Below are 21,648 nucleotides of genomic sequence, written 5' to 3'. Positions count from 1 at the left end.
AGGGTGTATCTGTGAGCCCTGACCAATCCCCAACTAGGATTGGCAAGGGACAGGCCTCCTATATTTACCTAGGGTCAGCCTGCTGGGGGAGGAGTTGTCAGGTGGAAGAACTGGGTAATGGGGGGTTAGGCTGTCGTAGCCTTTGAAGGAACCCCCTTTCTGGGGGGGTGGGGTGACCTTGGGCCTGGAGCACGGGAGTTGGGAAGGAATCTTTTCATGCAACCCAAACGAGGGGTGTCCTGAATAGGAGAAGGACAGCGGGGAACATTGCCGGGCAAGTCATCAGGGGGGATCAAACCAGGGTTGGTGAGTGACAGGCACAGTCAGAAGATCTGTGAGAGACGAGCCAGGCGTGGATATAGAGCCAGAAGGAGAGACTGTGATGTTACTGGGTTTAGAGATAATATGCTGGTGCCAGGAGGGTTGGCAGAGCTTGCACCGGACTGACTGGGACCAGTAGTCCACCAAGTCACAGCTAGCACAGAAAGTACTCTTTTCATTGCTATTGGTTGCTACACCAAAGGAGACAACAGACCCCTGCCAGCAAATGGTGAATCTTGAACTGTTAGGGCTTATTCAGAGTGGGGCCTAACCATGTGCTAGTTGTGTCAGAAGTCAAGCATTGCAGTAGAGAAAGCAGCGTTGACTGGAGGAGTATGGAGCTTTGGAGACTGCAAGTACAGATTCCAAGTATCTTTTTCTCTATTTGAATTAATTTATCTGGACATCCCATGTTCCCTTTACCCCAACCATGTTAAATCCCTCAATAAACAACAAAGACAAGCTGATGGACTGTTCATTATCTAGCAAAGTGTGACTGGAAGTGAAAGCCTGCCTGAGCAGGGTGACAGATGGAACTACAAAACACAGAGACCCCACAGGGGGCACCGCTACACCTATAATAAGGCTTTCCTGTAGGTATTGTGAATATCTCCTAAACTTGCACCGTTTAGGAAATACTTAGAGTGCATGCAGCTGATGATGTCACCGTCACATGCGGTCTGAAGGTCCGGCTTACAGTGCCTGTGCCATAAATGGAGGCTCCCACACGCATGTGTGGGAATGATGTCATCACGTCCCCAGGCTGCTCATGTAGCCAGAGGCCGCAAAACCAGTAGGAAGACTGGGTTACGATGTCAGCCGTCTCAGCGCTGATATTGTGGCACTGGAATGCTTCGTTCTAAGGGAAGTCTTTCATAATGTGCTAGTATGCAATGCATACTAGCATATTATTACATTGCCTTGCAGTTTGTTTGTTTTTAACCACCAGTGGTTTACAACCGCTTTAAGCATGACCACAGCTTTTCTTAGTCAGTGGCTTTTGTCTCATGTAGCATCCTATGGAGCCTCCATTGCATTCAGGGACTAGAGTTGTGTCTCCCTACACATGTGCATCAATAGAAACACACAACGTGTTGCCTAGGGTGGCAAGGCACTCCCCTGCTCCTCCTGCTTCCTCTTCCCCCCTCTGTTCTCCAAACAAACATACTGATTGGAGACTGTACTGTCCAATGTTAACTGTGAAGACCAGAAGTTCAGGGAAACAGCAATGAGAGAGCAGGATCTAACAGCATTTTACCAAATGACGTAGGAATGTTTATTTTATTGAGTTTTATTATTTCAAAGCTGAACTCAAGGAAAAACAGCTAAATAGTTGTAGTATACATTGGAACAGTTTTACCAGCCAAAGGATTTGTATTTCTGTCCATCTAATCCTGTGATTTTCACAACTCTAATGCCGCGTACACACGATCAGATTGTCCAGTGTAATTAGTCTGCCGAAACACATTTCAGCGGACAATTCGATCGTGTGTGGGCTTCGGCGGACTTTTCCAGCGTGAAGTCCGTCGGACTAAGAAAGTATTTTTGCACTCCAATCAGTTTCAGTGGACAATACGTTCGTCAGTATGCTAGTATGGCGGACTAAGAATGACGCATGCTCAGAAGCAAGTACGAAAAAGGAAGCTATTGGCTACTGGCTATTGAACTTCCTTTTTCTAGTCCCGTCGTACGTGCTGTACGTCATCACGCTAGCAAACGCCAGACTTTCTGTGTGTCCGTGTGTGGCCAAGTCCGTTCGATAGAAAGTCCACCGGATTATCCGTCGGATTGTATGTCGGACTAGGTACGCCAGACAATTTGATCGTGTGTACGCGGCATTACACACAGCATAGCCCTGTCTGCCAGGGAAAGAGAATTGATTTTTCTCCGCTGCAGTTTATTAACACTAATGGTCCTTATTTATCACACAGTCTATGAATGGACAGTAAAAGAAGAGCCACACCAAACTTTACTCATCTCATTGTCACTCTGATCTCTCCTCCTTCTGCATGTTCTCTACTAGCACATGAGCACTGCAGCTCAACTGATTGGATCCTTGTGCTGCTTCTTCCACTCCCAGTTTGACCTCTGCTGTACAGGGATCGCAAGAAGCTTATACCAAGCCAAATTCAGGTGCTTGCACTGCATTATTAAAATTCATTCAATAATGTATGAATACAGAGCTGCTTTCATTTGTATCTTTTTTGTCTGATTGGAGTTAAGCTTTACAGACAACAATTTCTGGAAGAAGGGGGAGATGGTACATGAGCGGTGAAAGAAAAAGGCTCATCGGCTACAGACTTAATTTTATCAAATAGTTTGTTTCAATAAGGCAAAGAGTATCATGAATATCTCAGTAACTCATATCAACCAATCAGAAATCATCTTTTATTAATGTGATTTCAACAAAGTGAAATCGAATTGGTTGCTATGTGTTATTACACTACGTACATAAAAATTCAATTGTGATCTATGTAGCCTCATCAGACTAAACCAAATGCAATTTTCAGCTCTAAAGGCGTCATATGAGCTAAATACAATGGTTCTTTGTGGTGTGCACAGTACATGCGGCTGCGGCATGTACATATTGCTTACACAAATAAGCACATGATTACCATGAAATGAAATAGCCATAAAAACTATGGCATTTGCTGCTTGTTATGTCATACAGTATGTGTCTTGTCTGTAAAGACAGTTTACAAGTCACATGTTATACATTTAGCAATAACCTTCCTGGAACCTAAACAAATATAGAATAATATAATATAATATAACGCAGGAGCAGGGAAGTGAAATAAAAAAGGCACACCACAAAGAGTGATTAATTATGCAACATTCACAAAAAAAAAGAAATCTACTGTATGTGGTTATCATAGTACTTCCTCTTTCTATTGCTACTCATCCATTTTTAATGTAATGTCATTTGAATTCTATTGATTGATTGATTGAGTTTCATTTTCCGGTTTATAAACTGATGTTTTGGGGGAAGAAGGATTAAAGATATAAACTGATTATTTAGGAAAATGAATCCATTTGAAGATATACAGTGTGTTCGTTTTTCCTTGTTAGTCATGTCTGTGTGATGTAGATGTGTAGAAAATAGATACAGTATCTCACAAAAGTGAGTACACCCCTTACATTTTTGTAAATATTTTATTATATCTTTTCATGTGACAAAACTGAAGAAATTCAACTTTAAGTGCACAGCTTGTATAACAGTGTAAATTTGCTGTCCCTTCAAAATAACGCAACACACAGCCATTAATGTCTAAACCGCTGGCAACAAAAGCGAGTACATTCCCAAGAGAAAATGTCCACATTGGGCCCAATTAGCCATTTTCCCTGCCCGCTGTCATGTGACGCATTGGTGTTACAAGGTCTCAGGTGTGAAGGGGGAGCGGGTGTGTTAAATTTGGTGTTATCACTCTCACTCTCTCATACTGGTCACTGGAAGTTCAACATGGCACCACATGGCAAAGAACTCCCTGAGGATCTAAAAAAAAGAATTGTTGCTCTACATAAAGATGACCTAGGCTATAAGAAGATTGCCAAGACCCTGAAACTGAGATGCAGCACGGTGGCCAAGACCATAAAAGGACAGGTTCCACTCAGAACAGGCCTCGCCATGGTCAACCAAGGAAGTTGAGTGCACGTGCTCAGCGTCATATCCAGAGGTTGTCTTTGGGAAATAGACGTATGAGCGCTGCCAGCATTGCTGCAGAGGTTGAAGGGGTGGGGGAGGGGGGTTAGCCTGTCAGTGCTCAGACCATACTCTGCACACTGCTTTAAATTGATCTGCATGGCTGTCGTCCCAGAAGGAAGCCTCTTCTAAAGATTATGCACAAGAAAGCCCACAAACAGTTTGCTGAAGACAAGCAGACTAAGGACATGGATTACTGGAACCATGTCCTGTGGTCTGATGAGACCAAGATAAACTTATTTGGTTCAGATGGTGTCAAGCGTGTGTGGTGGCAACCAGGTGCGGGGTACAAAGACAAGTGTGTCTTGCCTACATTCAAGCATGGTGGTGGGAGTATCATGGTCTGGGGCTGCATGAGTGCTGTCGGCAGTGGGGAACTGAAGTTCATTGAGGGAACCATGAATGCCAACATGTACTGTGACATACTGAAGCAGAGCTTGATCCGCTCCTTCAAAGACTGGGCCGCAGGGCAGTATTCAAACATATTAACAACCCCAAACACACTTCCAAGACAACCACTGCCTTGCTAAAGAAGTTGAGGGTAAAGGTGATGGAGTTGCCAAGCATGTCTCCAGACCTAAACCCTATTGAACATTTGTAGGGCATCCTCAAACTGAAGGTGGAGGAGTGCAAGGTCTCTAACATCCATCAGCTCTGCGATGTCATCATGGAGGAGAGGAAGAGGACTCCAGTGGCAACTTGTGAAGCTCTGGTGAACTTCATGCCCAAGAGGGTTAAAGCAGTACTGGAAAATAATGGTGGCCACACAAAATATTGTGTGCACACTTTGGGCCCAATTTGGACATTTAAACTTAGGGATGTACTCACTTTTGTTGTCAGCAGTTTAGACATTAATGGCTGTGTGTTGAGTTATTTTGAGGGGACAGCAAATTTACACTGTTATACAAGCTGTACACTCACTAATTTACATTGTAGAAAGTGTCATTTATTCAGTGTTGTTACATGAAAAGATATAATAAAATATTTCCAAAAATTTGAGGGGTGTACTCACTTTTGTAAGATACTGTATGTATTAAGGAAGACATAAATAGAACATTTTTGTTATTGCAAATGATTAATAAAAATAATTAAAAAAATAATGACATAAACTGATGCTTTATATTATTAACCTTATGCAAAAAAATAAGTATTTACAAATAACCATTAAATACAGGGTCAATCCATGATTCTAATGCCCCGATAGCATTTTCCGATGGAAAATGTTTGATCGGAGCTTGTTGTCAGAAATTCCAACCATGTGTAGGCTCCATCGGACATTTTCCATCGGTATTTCCGTCGCACAAAATTTGAGATCTGGTTCTCAAATTTTCCGACAACAAAATCTGTTGTCGGAAATTCTGATCACATGTACACAATTCCGACGCACAAAGTGCCACGCATGTTCTGAATACAGCAGAAGAGCAGCACTGGCTATTGAACTTAATTTTTCTCGGCTTGTCGTATGTGTTGTACTACATTGCGTTCTTGACGTTCGGAACTTACGACAAACTTTGTGTGACCGTGTGTATGCAAGACAAGTTTGAGCCAACATCCGTCGGCAAAAAAACATGTATTTTGTTGACGGAAAATCCTATCACGTGTACGGGGCATTAGAATTCTGAGCTTTCTTGAAGGAAAGTCTTGCACTACCTTAACCCTTGATGGCACCCATGCTTGCAAGATGCCCATTGGTGAAGAAAGTAATCAGAGCCCCAAACCATTCTTAAAGCAGACCTTCAGTCATTTTTTCAACTTTCAATCTATTAAATCTTCTTCCCTCTTTTTTTTAAAGGGGTTATAAAGGCAGACTTTTTTTTTACTTAATGCCTTCTATGCATTAAGATAAAAAGCCTTCTGTGTGCAGCAGCCCCCCCTGAACGAATGTCGTTCGAAAGTACTTCAAAACTGTATTTGCTTTTATCATTTGATTTAATGAGTGTAAGTTCCTTGAAGAAAACTAAATTGGAGTGAATAATGCTGGAGAGTGAGCCTTCAGGAGCCACGGAATGTTTGCAACTGTTTACAACACTGTAGCACCTAACTATATTTCTAAAAAAAGTTGTTTTTTCCCCCTCAGCCATGATAACATGGGAACATGGGAAAATGGTTAGTGGCCTTAATAGCATCCCATATTGGGATAAAATGCGACAGGTTCCATTCCATTGCCCAAGGACCCTCAAACCGAGGGTCTGGGGGCGGGAGAAGATGTTTTTTCTCAGGGGACCGTGAATGACTCCTCTTCTGAAGGGTCATATGCTTGTTTGGGTTTGCTAAAGCCTTCTTAAAGCTGTGTATGCCTTTCCTGTCCATTCATTGTTGGGAAAGTTGATGTATTCTGAGTGAGATCACTCAGATAAGCGTTTTTTCCCTCCTAAAATTATTTTCACACTTTATCCTATGGAGGGAAAAAAAATTATTAAAGGTGGAAGATACCAGCAATTGACGCTGCTATATCTTCTGATTATAAGTTTGACTTGTCCAGCAGACAATGCTCCAATACTTAGGGATCCAACAGATAAAGGTTTGGAATTCCTATTAAAAAAAAGAGGAGGGTTTTCGTGACAGGTTGAGTGTCTCTGACTGTCTAGCAGCTTTATGTTGGCAATAGACGCCATGAGTGATTCTATCTTCGGACATATGTATAGAATACTATGGTTGAAAAATTGGTCAGCCGAAGCGTCATAAAAAAAAAACAAAAAAACTCCTAGCTGGTTTTCCTTTCTGTGGCGAACGGCTGTTTGGGATACCTTGGATAATTCAACCAAAAAATGTATATTGGAAAGGTACCCCTTTGCCATTTAAGAAAAGGAGTAAATGTATTTCATTTAACCACTTTCAGACCGGACCAATTTGCTGGTCAAAGACCAGACCACTTTTTGCGATTCGGCACTGCGTCGCTTTAACTGACAATTGCGCGGTCGTGCGACATGGCTCCCAAACAAAATTAACGTCCTTTTTTTCCCACAAATAGAGCTTTCTTTTGGTGGTATTTGATCACCCCTGCGGTTTTTATTTTTTGCGCTATAAACAAAAATAGAGCGATAATTTTGAAAAAAACGCATTATTTTTTACTTTTTGTAATAATAAATATCCCCCAAAAATATATAAAAAAAAATGTTTTTCCCTCAGTTTAGGCCGATACATATTCTTCTACATATTTTTGGTAAAAAAAATCGCAATAAGCGATTATTGATTGGTTTGCGCAAAAGTTATAGCGTTTACAAAATAGGGATAGTTTTATAGCATTTTTATTAATAATTTTTTATTATTTTTTTTTTACTAGTAATGGCGGCGATCTGCGATTTTTATTGTGACTGCGACATTGTGGGGGACCCATCGGACATTTTTGACACATTTTTGGGACCATTGTCATTTATACAGTAATCACTGCTATATAAATGCAGTGATTCCTGTGTAAATGACACTGGCAGTGAAAGGGTTAACCAGTGGGTGGCAGTGTAGGGGTTAAGTGTTCCTAGGGGTGTGTTACTAACTGTGGGGGGGTTGGGCTGTCATTTAGTGTACACTGATCTCTGCTCCAATCACATGGAGCAGAGATCAGCGTCACTAGTTGCTAGGCAGAATGGGAAAATGTTGTTTATACAGCATTTCCTCCATTCGGCCGCTCCGTGAGACGATCGCGGGGATGCCCGCGGCGATCGAGTCCGCGGGTCCCGCGACCGGACTCACGGGAGACCCGACCAGCGCGGGAGCGCGCCGGCGGCGGCGCGCTCCCGATGGCACGGCGGCAACGAATATTGGACGTACATGTATGCCAATATGCCTGCCCGTGCCATTCTGTCGACGTACATCGTCGTGCGCTGGTCGGGAAGTGGTTAAACAAGCTCCTTCTCTAGTGCCAGTGGCATCAGCCTTTAGGCAGTCAAGTTCAAGAGGTAATCCTCAGGGTCAAGCCCAGGGACAAAAGAAACCTACAAACAAGATACTACAGCCTACTTATGAGAGGGGGCGCCCCCGCTCACGGGGGGGGGGGGGGATTCTGCAGTTCTCAAGGGTCTGGCAGAAAGAATGTCAAGACATATGGATGGCTTCTTCCATAGCTCTAGAGTACACTCTGGGGTTTCAAGAGTCCCCGTCTCCTCGTTTTCTCAGATCAAATGTTCTTAAAGATCCAGAGAAAAATACGTTTCCCTTTCTAGCATTGGGCCATCCTTTGGCAAAGAGTGGTCATGCTGGTCCCCATGAAAGAGCTGGGGTTGATGTTTTATTCAAACCTTTTTTCATGGCAAAAATGAATGGAGATGTCAAACCCATTCTGGATCTCAAGAACCTAAACCAGTTCCTGGATATCTGCCCTTTTTTGTATGGAGCCAATCCAAGCAGTTGTCTCCATCCTACAAAGAGGAGAAGTTTTGACGTCAATCGACATCAATGGTGCATACCTGCGTGGCCATATTTCCCCGCTCACCAGTAATATCTACTTCAAGGTAGAAAATCTTCATTTTTAGTTTGTAGCTCTGTTTTTCAGTCCAGCTACTGCACCTTAAGTGTTTACAGAGGTTCTGGCCCCTCCTCTAGCCAGATTAAGGGCCTAAGGTATAACGATTATACTTTACCTAGTTGATCGGCTCTTGATAGACCAGTCAGTAGCCCGCTTAGACCAATGTATGGTCACCACATTCAACTACCTACAATACCTAGGTTGGATTATCAGCCTAGAGAAATCTTCCTTAAAACCAATAAAGAAGTTATGGGTCTGTTCATAGATACACCCAGAAAAGGGTATTCTTGCCCCAGGCAAAGATCAGCGCCATAAAGGAACTTATTAAGGTGGTCAAAGCAAGATGAATCCTTCTATTCAGCTTGCATGAGGAAAAGATGGTGGCTTCATTCAAGGCCTTTCCTTATGCTCAGTTTCATTCAAGACTTCTGCAAAACAGTATCTTATCAGCTTGGAACAAGAGGGTTCAAGCTCTAGATTTTCCAATGTGTCTGACTCCAAAGGTGTGCCAGAGCCTCAGCTTATGGGTAATAACCAAAAATCTGCAAAGGGGAAAATTCTTCCTACAGTTACCTGGGAAGTGGTAACAACATACGCCAACCTCGTCCAGATTACTAATGACCTTGGCCATTAACATTCAACAAATTCAGGGAGAGTGCTTGGTCGTGAGGACCTGGACATTTCATTTATGGAGCTATCCTCCCAGGATCCAATCCGACAATGCCACAGCAGTGTTCTATATCAACCACCAAGGGGGCACAAGAAGTTGGGAAGCCCAGAGAAAGGTGAATCATTTCCTATCTTGGGCAGAAAACAATGTACCTTGCCTATTGGTAGTTTTTATTCTAGGGATAGAAATTTAGCAGGCGGTCTATTTTGAGTCACCAGCAGTTCCTTCATCCCGATATCTTTCTGACAATAGTTCAAAGATGGGGGATGCCAGAGGTAGATCTATTTGCGTCCAGGGTTCAACAGAGAGATTGACATCTTTAGGTTAAGAACAAAGGATAAGATAGCATGCGGAACAGGTGCCTTGGTGTTCCCATGGAGTCAGTTTTACTGATTTATGCATTCCCTCCTTTTGTGCGTGCGTCCACGACTTCTTCGCAGGATCAAGTAGCAAGGGAAGTTGGTGATTCTTGTGGCCCCGGCGTGGTCCAGAAGACCTTGTTATGCAGAGATCATAAGGATGTCTGTAGGGGTCCCATGGACCCTACAACCACATCCAGGCCTTCTTTCACAAAAGTCCGGTATTCCATCTTACCTTAAAAACGCTAAATTTAACGGTTTGGCTATTGAGGCCCACACTCTGGAGAAGCATGGGCTGTCAGGTCCAGTGGTATCTAGCTTTGTTAATGTTTTTTTTTTTCAGTTACTTATATAGCGCCATCAATTTACGCAGCGCTTTACATATACATTTTACATTCACATCAGTCCCTACCCTCAAGGAGCTTACAATCTAAGGTCCATAACTCACATTCATACATACTAGGGACAAATTAGACAGGATTCAATTAACCTACCATCATGTCTTTGGAGTGTGGGAGGAAACCGGAAGTACCCGGAGGAAACCCACGCAGGCACAGGGAGAACATGCAAACTCCAGGCAGGTAGTGTCGTGGTTGGGATTCGAACCAGCGACCCTTCTTACTGCTTGGCGAAAGTGCTACCCACTATACCAATGTAAAAAAGCCGGCCTCCATAATTATATATTATTTTACAAGGAAACTATTTTTTCTGGTAACCATATCTGCTGCATGGAAGGTATCAGAATTGGCTGCTCTTTTTTGTAAAGAGCCATATTTTTATTGTTCACCAGGATAAGGTAGTATTGCGTCCTCATCCTAACATTTTACCTTCATTTTTTCCAGAACCCTGTTCTATGGAAGAAAAATCACCACATTCTCTTCATGGGGTGAGAGCAGTCAAAGTCTACTTAAAGAGGAAGTAAACCCTGATGGGTTTACTTCCTCTTTCATTCCCTGCAAAGGTAAAGCATAATGGACTACTATGCATCGCTTAGTAGTCCATTATATGTCACTTACCTGACACAGGAGCCAGCGAAGTCACCGATGTCCCCTGTAGTTCGGCGCATCCATCTTCTCTGTGGGTCTTGCTGCTCCGCCGCTGGCATTCGGCGAAGCAGGCAGTATTGAAACCTACTATTTCTAGATTTGAGTAAGTAATCCTTCAAGCTTATGGTTTAAAGAGGTAGATTCCACCCTCTCAAATCAAAACGCACTCCTCTAGGGCTGTTAGTACTCCATGGGCAGTGCATCACCAAGCCTCCATGGCTCAAATCTGCAAGGCCGCAACTTGGTCTTCAATCCATAAATTTACCAGAATCTATCAGGTAGATGTAAAAAGGCATGAGGATATCGCCTTTGGGCGTAGTGTGCTGCAGGCAGCAGTATAACTCCTCTCGTCTCATGTAGCTTGTTTTTCCTCAATGGTACAGAGGCTACCTGTTTCCACAAGCACTAGTCCATACACTCCAGTATCAATAACTCAATCTAGGGAAAGTCTTTTTGAAATGTATTGCTTGAAGAACTTCAAACAGGAGAGGGATTAGAGCATTGGATACTACAAAACACTGCGCAGTAACAAGAGGACACTCTTCTCTGGGCTCCCACTCCAGAATTCTGCTGAGGACAGGGGAACGGACAATATTCTGAGAGCCTATTAGAGCTGTCTCAGTTTATAGCTTCCTCTGGCACTTGCATACTAAAAGCACATAGTCACCCTCGATCACAATTCAAGGTCAGAAATCACAAGTCCCCAGGAAAGCTGAACACCCTCTAGCTTCCTCTGGACATGGTCCAGTCAGGGAGACAAATCCTTTTCCATACCAGATCCCTTGAGGTGAAGTCCTACAGCTAGGTCCTCGGAAAGATCTCTTCAGGTCCTCAGCTCTGACACAGCTGAGACCTCAGAGAGCAGCTATACAGTCCACAGGCTATCCCTGGGGGCTGCTGGCCCAGAGGCTTTGGTATCCTCCTTGACGAGGAAAGAACCATCTCTCCAGAGCTTCATATACAACACACTCATACAAGCCTGACTACAAACCCATTTCTTAAAGACCAATGGTCCTGCACAGATACTCACAGCATAGACCAATCTCACAGGCAATGCCTAATTATTTTGTTTAGAATTTTTATTTGCCATTACAAAGTTCAGGTACATTTATAGCCTATGTTTCACAATATAAAATGATGCTCTTTCAGCAAGGAATATCATGTGACATTATGTCAATTTTGTTCCATCAGTTGCTTTGCTATTTTGGTGTCAGGCAAGTGAAACATAAATTCACAGCTGTGGTAAATGCAATTAAGTAAGTAAAAAGCTTTTCCATCTCCATTCAAAACCTTTCAAGAATAAGTGCACTTTCAGACAAGGCCCCCCTCTTCTGACAGAACAGATCCCACCCTCCCCCTCTGCAGATACATACTCCTTGAGATCTGACGCCCGCAGTCTCTCATGTTTGTTGACATTCAATGCCACAAGTTCTCTCTTTTTCTAGCCAAAGTGCACAGTAGAGCCTCACAGAGGTCCGTGGGGCTCATCTATCTGTGTCTTCTTATTGAGAGACAGAGGTGGATTCACTCCATAGAAGTCTATAAGTCATAGTCTCATGCCACGTACACACAGCCGGACTTTTCAATGGACTAGGTCCGATGGTCTACCCGATGGACTTTCAGCGGAGGTCCGAATAACTTTCTGAAAGAACGGACTTGGCCACACATGACCAGACTAAGTCCTTTCGAAAGTCCGTTCATTTTGAACGTGATGACGTAAATGGGACTAAACAAGGAAGTTCAATAGCCAGTAGCCAATAGCTGCCCTTGCGTCATATTTGGTCCATCGGACTAGCACACAGACGAACGATTTCCCGATTTTTAGTCCGTCAGACTTGAGTCCGTCGGATATATTTGAAACATGTTTTATTTATAGGTCCTTCGGACTTTTGGGAAGAGAAAGTCTGCTGGAGCCCACACACGATCGAATTGTCCGACGTATTCTGGTCTGTCGGACCAAGTCTGCCGGAATGTCCGATCGTGTGTACGCAGCATTAGAAGTCCAGTCTCATAGAAGTCGAGGTACCAGGAATGAAGATTTACCTGTTTTAGCACTGTAAAGACAGAACATTTCTGGAGGGTTCCAGAGATATTGAGACTTATTTACTAAAGGATAGGGATGAGCTTCGTGTTCGAGTCGAACGTACGTTCGACTCGAACATTGGCTGTTCGGCCGTTCGGCGAATTCCGAACGTTTGGGCCGTTCGCGTCAAAATTCGAGTGACGCGCGCGGACCACAATGCACTGCGGTGGCGCAGTGCATTGCTGTCCCATGATTGGCCAAGCATGCATTGTGACCCCGCATGCTTGGCCAATCGCAGCGCCGGCAGCGAGGAGAGCCATGATTGGCCACAGGCATCCTGCCTGTGGCCAATCATAGCTCAGGCTGTGTAGTGCACGCCCCACACTATATAAGGCCGCCTTTGAGGCGGCCTCGTGTAGTGTGTTACTTAGCATCTGAAGCAGTGGGTGTTCTGTGTACCTTCAACACAGTACACACCAATCGTTTTTGGCTGATTTCCTATCTTGCTGCTGTGTAGTGGTTGTTGTCTGTGCCCTGACTGCAGTATACACCACTATATTCACCTCACCTATATAGCTAGTGATCTAGCTTTAACCACTTAACAACTGCCCATTGCCGATTAACGGCTTCAGGGGGGTTGTTTAACTCTGAGAGGCCGTTAATTAACGGCCTCCCAGAATTCTGCTCTCGCGTGCCCCGAGGTGTGCGCACTCGAGAGCATCCGTGACCGCCGGGTCGCATCACGGATCACGGTAAACGGCCGCTCATAGCGGCCGTTTACCACGTGATTGCTCCGTCAAATGACGGAGTGATCACTTGGAAACAAACCGGCGTCATGTTATGACGCCTGTTCCTCCCTCCCCTCTCTGTACCGATTGGTACAGCGGAGGGGAAAGAGATCGGTGTCAGCAGCGATGTGGGCTGCATCTGCAGTGCCCACATCGCTGCTCACCGAATTTAACCCCTCAATTCCCTGCCAATACTCTGCAATACCAGTGCATACTCTGCAGTACCCTGCCATTACTCTGCAGTACCCCACCATTATTCTGCAGTGCAGTACCCTGCCATTACTCTGCAGTGCAGTACCCTGCCATTACTCTGCAGTGCAGTACCCTGCCATTACTCTGCAGTACCCCGCCATTACTCTGCAGTGCAGTACCCTGCCATTACTCTGCAGTGCAGTACCCTGCCATTACTCTGCAGTGCAGTACCCTGCCATTACTCTGCAGTACCCCCCATTACTCTGCAGTAACCCCCATTACTCTGCAGTACCCCCCAATACTCTGCAGTACCCGCCATTACTCTGCAGTACCCCCCATTACACTGCAGTACCCCCCATTACTCTGCAGTAACCCCCATTACTCTGCAGTACCCCCCAATACTCTGCAGTACCCGCCATTACTCTGCAGTACCCGCCATTACTCTGCAGTACCCCCAATACTCTGCAGTACCCTACCATTACTCTGTAGTACCCCCCAATACTCTGCAGTACCCTGCTATTACTCTGTAGTACCCCGCCAATACCCCGCCAATACTCTGTAATACCCTGCCATAAATTGCCATACCCATCCATACTCAGAGATACCCAGCCATACTCGGTGATACCCTGAAATACCCAGCCATAGACGCTCCCCACCCCTCACCGCCCTCCGGTGCTTCTGTTAAGGAATCCAATGTACATAATGATAATCAGAAAATGTCTATTTGCTTATGTGTATACATGTTCCTTACTTATTATGTAGTATACAGATTGACTTTATGTTCGGAGCCAAGATGGCGTCTACCCCCCACATCCCCCGCGTTAGAAGAATTCATTTGAGATAACAGAACCAGCTTCAACCAAACTTCAAGCATCAAGTTTCTTCATTTCTCTTGTATTGTAACCAATGAGATGTACCAATTAGACTGACATAGCAATGACGTATCTTTCTGTATAAAATATTAACACCGCCCACCAATAAATCAGTATTTAGAAGTAGCCGAGCTGAACATGTCTCAGAGAGTGTTTACTTCTAATGTGCATGCACATTTATACTTTTTAATTAGGAATAGCAGCAGATAACCAAGAACTAATTTATAGTTCTTATCCATTTCAACTGGCGCCCAACGTGGGGCTTCAGGCTTCAATCGAAGGGAGACCGCATTCCAGGACTGAACGGCTGGCCAGATCAGAGAAGGGGGTTAAGCGCGCAGCCCTAACAGTACGGTAAGCATATTTATCCTTACCATTTGTACGACTTCTCTGGTTTGCCTGGTTGATTTGGTCTTGTTGGCTCCTTTCGATTGTTCAAAGAGGCAGGTAACTTATTTCTCGCCTGAAGCCGTTTTAACGAACCTGCTAATGGTTTTCTGCTGACTATTATCTGTTCAGTGTCTGTCATTCTGAAGGGCTGCAAATTTAGCAGACTGAAAGTGCAGCTGCAGGCATGTGTCCATCCTCACCCCTAGATTGTATCTCTGGTGGTGGGGTGGAATTCTGCAGGCATTTATAGACGGGGTTACTCGAGGTTGGCTGTGTAGGACCTCTGAGGGTTAATCTCAAACTGTGAATTAGGGCAGTTTGAAAGAAGACTTGCGGATGTGGCAGTCTTGCGAAACGTCTATGAATGTTCTGCTCGGGAAAGCTGTCCTGAGGGTTTAGCTCAAACTGTGAATGAGAGCAGTTTGAAAGAAGGCTAGCTGGAATTTGGCAGTCTTGTGACTCAGGTGAGCTTTTCCCGAGAGCTATCTTTGCAGTTCAAAGAGTGTCAGGTGTCATGTCCTGTGTGTGTATTTGTCCATTACTGTTTGATATACACGAAGAGGGTGACAGTGAGAGAAAGTGGCTACCTGAAGGATCAGTTGGGCCATAAGCTACTGCCCCACACCACCTCTGACGTGCTAGTTTTGACCCTCGAACAGTCAGGAGTGTGCTAGGAGACAGATCTCTCGCGGGGATGCGAGCCTCCACCCTAGGAATTCTTTGATAAGACAGCAGTCAGAGGAGTATTAACCACTTTGTTGCCTGTATTCTCCTCTTAAGCCGTCCGCTGAGAGAGAGAGAGAGAGAGAGAGAGAGAGAGAGAGAGAGAGAGAGAGAGAGAAGGAGAGAGAGAAGGAGAGAGAGAAGGGAATGCTAGAATGTGATATTAGAAGAGGAGAGAAGATGTTGCAAGAAGCAGAAGAATGGCATGTGCTGATAAGAAGAAAAAGTAGAGTCTGTGTGATAACGGCTTATTGGATGTGGCAGAAGCATGGTACAGGACGGCAAGGTCATTGCACAAAGAAGGTTGGATAGAAGAGGAAATCAAGAAAGATGCAAATTGTACTATGTATGTGAATCACAGAGTTAATAATCATGTGGCTGTACCGCCCCCATATACAAAAACTGGAACGAAGGAGGAGAGGGACAACTAACGCCCACTCCCTTCTCACCACCCCAACCCGAGCATAACCCACTGTGACCACTCCCAGGCGGCCATCTTGGTACACCCAAGCCCTCGCTTCAGGCACAGCCCAGTGCACTTACTGCCGGCGGCCATCTTGGTACACCCAATAGGCCCAGCCGTGGCATATAACCAGTTCTTCCCATTTAAACCAGGATGGTTCTTACCACACACCTGTCTTCCCTAATATGGAAGCACTACCTTCACAGGCCGGATATGTTAATGATGAAGAAGCGTCCGAGTGGGAAGACCAACAACAGGCAGCAAGGCCACCTGCTGATTTAACCCCTAATCCGGCTCCGGACTCACAGTTCCGGGAGGATCTCAAACGTATGCTGACAACCATAAGGAACAGTGCCCCTTCCCTGCCCCAACACCAGTCTCGGTTACCAGAAGGGGCACCGGTGATGTATGTCGCTTTTACCCCATCACAAGCAGCAACCTTAGTGACAAGTCTGCCTGACCCAGAGAAACAGCCAATGCCCTTCTACCGCAGGATAGTGCAGATACAAGAAGCTTACTCAGCTGTCTGGAGAGACTTGATCAGCCTATGCCAAATTAAAGCAGGACATGTCTTTTGGCCAGTCATGCAGACAGCCTTCAATGATGCCTGCCTGGCAAGTGCCACTTCTTATACCTCAGGCTTGGAGTTCTGTGCACAACTCCGCGACTGGGCAAAGGAGAAATTGGCAGATCAGACCACCACAATCCAAGATATTGCCCAAGATAAAGGGGAGTCTGTGGAGAAGTATCATGCTAGACTCATACAGGCCTTTGAACATCTGGGCTTCTCCCTCTATGAAAAGACACACACACATGTTATCATCTGCTTTTGTCTCAGGACTCAGAGAGGATATCAGAAAAAGCCTGATGGTGGCCCGCCCTGAATATCGCTCAATGAAAATGTCCAATTTACTGTTGGTGGCCAGAGGGATAGAAAACCAAAAAGGAAAAAAAACCAACGCCCCTCATGGTAACACAAGACGAAGATCCCGCCTACACTCGTCCACCACCACTGCCCAATACCAGGGAAAAGATCATCTGTTACAACTGTGGGAAGCGGGGTCACATCAGAAGAGTACGCAGAGCCCCAAGACATCTGAGACAAGACAGGGATCCCCGCGAAGTGCAACGTGGACATGAATCTCCACCACCACGCCCCAACTCATGCTAGGAAATTAGAAAACCCGTGTCACCCCTTATGACAGTGTCCTCAAATGAGACTGGGGGACCCCTAGCAAAGGTCACGTTACCTATACAAGGAAAACCTACCACTTTTCTCATTGACATGAGTGCAGCCAGGAGTGTGTTGAGGGCTGAGGACCTGCCTGATAATTCTTTCCTTTCCACTATTGATGTTTCCTGCGTGGGAGTGGATGGGGTGCCCCGCTCCAGTCCACTCACTGAGCCTCTCCAAGTGGGGACATTTCCTGATTTGCTTACCAGATTTGTGGCGTCCTCTACATGTCCCTTGAATCTACAAGGAGCTGATGTGCTGTCCAGACTACAGGCGTCAATCATTTTCACACCTATGGGGGGGGGGGGTGAAGTTACATACTCCCCTATCCTTGGAAGACTCATCTGCTTTGTATTCTCTGCCTCTCCTGATGACACTTCATGAAGCAATAACTCCAAGTTCAATACCAAAAGAAGTACTTGACAGAATTCCTGCGTGTCTATGGTCCACAGGCCCGGAAGACATTGGTCACTTAAAAGTGCCACCAGTTTCAGTCAAGCTCAAAGAGGGCGCATCATTGCCCGGAAACCACAATACCCACTTAAGTTGGCTCAATCAGAAGCTATCTCAAAACATGTAGCTGCCTTGGTCCAGAATGGGGCCTTGATCCCCTGTACCTCACCATGTAATACACCTCTTTTTCCTGTCAAGAAGAAAACACCTAAGGGAGAACCTGCCAGATACAGGATGGTGCAGGATCTGCGAGCAATTAACGAAGTCAAAGTGTTGGACACCCCAATTGTGCCAAATCCACATACCTTATTATCAGCTGTACCTCCAATGGCTGAGTACTTCACTGTGGTGGACCTGGCAAATGCATTCTACAGTGTACCCCTGCATCCTTCCTGCAGGTACCTCTTTGCCTTCTCCCACGAAAAGAAACAGTATACCTGGGCAGTTATGCCAGAAGGGGCACAGAACTCTCCAAGCTAGTTTGCAAATGCTACGGCTATCATCCTTGACACATAACAAGAGGATCACCTGGAAGGGATTCTCCTCCAAAATGTTGATGACCTTCTCCACTGTGCAGCTGACTTACCCACTGTTGAAGTCACCTCAGAAAGCCAGTTGTGCTATCTTGCCAAACAGGGCTGCAAAACCTCAAAGCCCAAATTGCAGTGGTGCTCAACATCTGTAATTGTTCTTGGACACTGTCTTGTCCCATGGGACAAGACACCTCACTGAAGACAGGGTGAAAGCAATCTCTGACATCCCACTGCCACAAGGCCAGAAGCCCCTTCATTCCTTCCTTGGACTAATTTCCTATTGCAGAGCATGGATTTCAGAAGGCTCCCTACTGATGCAAGCTTTGTATGATGCCCTGAAATCAGACCCCTTCCAGATGTTTCCTGAAGCAATATCCAACTTTGAGGCCTTCAAGCACACCATCTTTGGTGCTAGGGCTCCCAGACTACGACAAAACGTTCAAGCCCTTTGTATCCGAACATCTGGGACATGCTACAGGTGTACTCACCCAATCACACGGCATCTGCCTACGCCCTATAGGATATTATTCCTGTCGGGTGGATGCGATAGCAAGAGGAGGCCCATCGTGTCTGCGAGCTGTCTTTGCTGCACAAGCCTTGTTTGACAAAACTTTGGACTTGGCTCTCGGACTCTGCCTTGTTCTGCTTGCTCCCGATGACATTTCTCCCATACTCCACCAAGATCCAGCCAAAACATCTGTCCATTGCCAGACACTTGAGACTCCTGTGTTTCTACCTTCTAGACAGCATTACTCTATTACGTTGTCAAACACCGAAACCTACCACCCTTCTTCCACTTCTCGAGGGGGGTAAGGAGGAGGAGTCGAGTCTTGACTTGTCACCCCATAACTGCATCAAACTAATGCGGCTGGAAACCACGCATCTCCCCACCATGAGTGAAATACCCCTGCAGGATCCAGGTCACCGCTGAAAACTCGGTTCTCCAAACTGAAACCTTACCGCCGGTGATGTCTGCACAGGTGGCAGAGCTGCAAGCACTTACTACAGCATGTAAATTGGCAGAGGGAAAAAGAGCCAACATTCATACGGACTCAAGATATGCTTTCAGCGTTGCCCATGATTTTGGTGTTATCTGGAAGGACAGAGGGTTCCTGACGGCTGCAGGAACACCTGGGAAACAGCTCAGCCATCAAGGACTTGGACGCCCTGCTTCTCCCAACCCAAGTGACTATTCTAAAAGTAAAAGCACACAACAAACTCAACTCGAAGGAAGCTCGAGGCAATCTAGCCGATTCAGCTGCCAAACAGACAGCCAGTGGTCCACGGGAAGTGGACAGCAGGGTGGTAGAAGAGGACCACCCTGTGCATACCCTACAGACTCTCCCAGTGGACAGAGTTTATCTGAAATAATTACAGGAAGCAGCAAGTCTGGATGAGAAGGAAAGCTGGAAAACGGAGAGGAGCAACTCTCAGAGATGGACTATTCGAGTGCAGCAAGAAGCCTTGTCTACCCAGGAGTATGTACCCAGCCATGGTGCAATGGGGAAATGGAACTGCCCACTTGACAAAGACTCTTATGAACTTATGAGTTACTTCATTGACCAACAACTTCTGCAGATCATGCACTATCTGCGACAAATGTAACCCAGAATGTACAGAAAAGGCACAGAAGAAGCACCTGGCAAAAGCTCTATACCCCTTCCAGAGGATACAAATTGATCACTCCCAAATGCCAAAGGAGTGACAGATTCGAATACGCCCCCTAGTGGAGGTGGACATGACTGCCAGGACCACAGCTAAGGAACTACTGAGTGAGATAGTATGTAGATTTGAGGTCCCAGAGGTGATAGAGAGCGATCAGGCCCAGCCTTCACAGCAACCCTTACAAAAGATTAGGGCAGCACTGGGGGTTCAGTTGGCTCTACACACCCCTTACCACCCTCAAAGTAGCGGGAAGGTAGAAAGGATGAAAGGGACACTAGAAAAACAGGATGTTAAAGATGGCCCAAAAGACTAACATGAGTCGGCCAGACAGTTTGCCCATTGCCCTGTTCAGTGTCAGACACACACCCCGGGGGAAATATGCCCTATCTCCTTATAAAATTTAGTTTGGTTCAGCCCCCAGACTTGGCTGTCACTTTCCACAACAGTTTCAGTTGCAATCTGATGTGTTGACTAATTATGTAACCGCATTATCACGAGAATTAACCCAAATGCATGTCCAGGTGTTTTCTTCCATTCCAGATCCTGAATTAGATACAGGAACACACCAACTACTGCCTGGAGATTGGGGGCTGGTAAAGAAATTTGTGAGAAAACATTCTCTTGAACCCAGATATGATGGTCCATTCCAAGTTTTGCTGACCACAGCCACCTCAGTGGAATTGGCCGGGAAGAACACCTGAATACACGCCTCCCACTGCAAGAAAGCTCCACCCCCAAGGACAAGATCCCGCCCACTTCATGACAACCATGCTGCATATCCTTTTTCTGTTTGGTCTAGGGGGGAGGCCCAGGAGGGGGTCATCACAAAAAAATGATAACATAATTACATTTTGGTACAACTCTTCAGGTACACATGTGACCACCTTTACCTTTGATTACTATGACATAGTACCTTGTCCGTTTGACTTTTTCATGGCAATGCCATTGGTACAGTGACATCCCTGATGGTAAGGATATATATGTGTGTTTTACAGACAGTTACTGGGGCCAGAATTGTGGTTCCTGGGAGGGACAGTGGGTTGGAACATAGGACCAGATTAGAGGGTATCTGGACCGGTGAATGTGCCCTTGAAAAGGTGATTACGCCCCTCCATATCCTAGCAGAAGATACCCCTGATACATACACTGACCCAGCATATAGTCAGAGGAGGAAGCGAGCAGCTCTCTCCGGAAGCTTTGACCCTCATGTGTACATAGATGCTATAGGGGTCCCAAGGGGGGTCCCTGATGAATTCAAAGCCAGGGAATTGCTGGCCAGTTACCCCCCACTTCCTACATGACATTCCAGAACCGGATGGCCTTAGACATGGTGTTAGCTGAGAAAGGAGGTGTCTGTAAAATGATAGAAAAAACGGGGACCTGTTGCACCTACATTCCTGATAATACCGGCCCAAATGGTAAAATAACTTTAGCTATAAAGAAATTAGAAGATTTGTCATTGGAGTTGAAGAAGAACTCCGGTATTACAGACCCATGTGATCAATATTTTAGCTGGATGAGTGGGTGGCAGAAGGTGCTCGCCCAGATAGGGGTAAAGGTACTAATAATCCTGGTTCTTTTAGCCCTGATTGTATGCTGTATTCTACCTTTCGTAAAGAAGTTAATGAGCAAGGCTGTAGAAAACAGCCCACCTACATCTCTCCACCAAGAAGAAGAGGACCCTCTTATGATGGAGGGTGACAAACCCTTCACTCCTCTACAGTCACTCCCTGTCCAAAATCTCACAATCCTCT

General features: G+C 45.5%; 1 protein-coding gene across 2 annotated transcripts in view; it reads right to left on the bottom strand.

Moving 5' to 3' along the window:
- Positions 1-21,648, bottom strand: part of RDH5 (retinol dehydrogenase 5) — a 101,337-nt gene that overhangs the window by 16,859 nt on the left and 62,830 nt on the right. The gene's annotated exons all lie outside the window — the stretch shown is intronic.

Source organism: Lithobates pipiens, unplaced genomic scaffold (assembly GCF_037356315.1).
Source record: "Lithobates pipiens isolate NorthernLeopardFrog02 unplaced genomic scaffold, aLitPip1_a1.2 Scaffold_16, whole genome shotgun sequence".
Taxonomy (NCBI): domain Eukaryota; kingdom Metazoa; phylum Chordata; class Amphibia; order Anura; family Ranidae; genus Lithobates; species Lithobates pipiens.
This window is presented reverse-complemented; position numbering and strand designations above follow the sequence as displayed.